General features: G+C 46.7%; 1 protein-coding gene across 1 annotated transcript in view; it reads right to left on the bottom strand.

Moving 5' to 3' along the window:
* The window catches only part of LOC119588118, a gene marked incomplete in the record, with an annotated part of 60,132 nt that overhangs the window by 46,829 nt on the left and 12,907 nt on the right, over nt 1–396 (bottom strand).

Raw genomic sequence — 396 nt, 5'->3', positions numbered from 1 at the left:
AAAACCCCCAAACCCCCAAGTTTTTACAAAAAAGAACATGGCGGACGGGTTTATTTTTTAATCACATTTGGGGCACATTGCGGTCTCTCTCCCCCCCGAGGGATTTCCCCAAAAGGAACACCATCAGGTTGCCCCCCTGGGAGGAAAGCGGGCCCCTTCCTTTCCTTTAAAGCCCCGGGGGGGTCCCCTTTCCCCTGGGGACAAAGGGAAAGTCAGAACAGGCGTTTGGGTTTTATGGTGTTGGTATGGTGTTGGTATGGTGTTGGTATGGTGTTGGTATGGTGTTGGTATGGTGTTAGAATGGTAGTGGTGTGGTATTTTTTGGCTTTGGGTTTATAGTACTGGGGTATAGATATAATTTATTATGTGGTTATTTTATTGAAAGTAGGGTTTTGG

Source organism: Penaeus monodon, chromosome 23 (genome assembly GCF_015228065.2).
Source record: "Penaeus monodon isolate SGIC_2016 chromosome 23, NSTDA_Pmon_1, whole genome shotgun sequence".
Classification (NCBI taxonomy): Eukaryota; Metazoa; Arthropoda; class Malacostraca; order Decapoda; family Penaeidae; genus Penaeus; species Penaeus monodon.
This window is presented reverse-complemented; position numbering and strand designations above follow the sequence as displayed.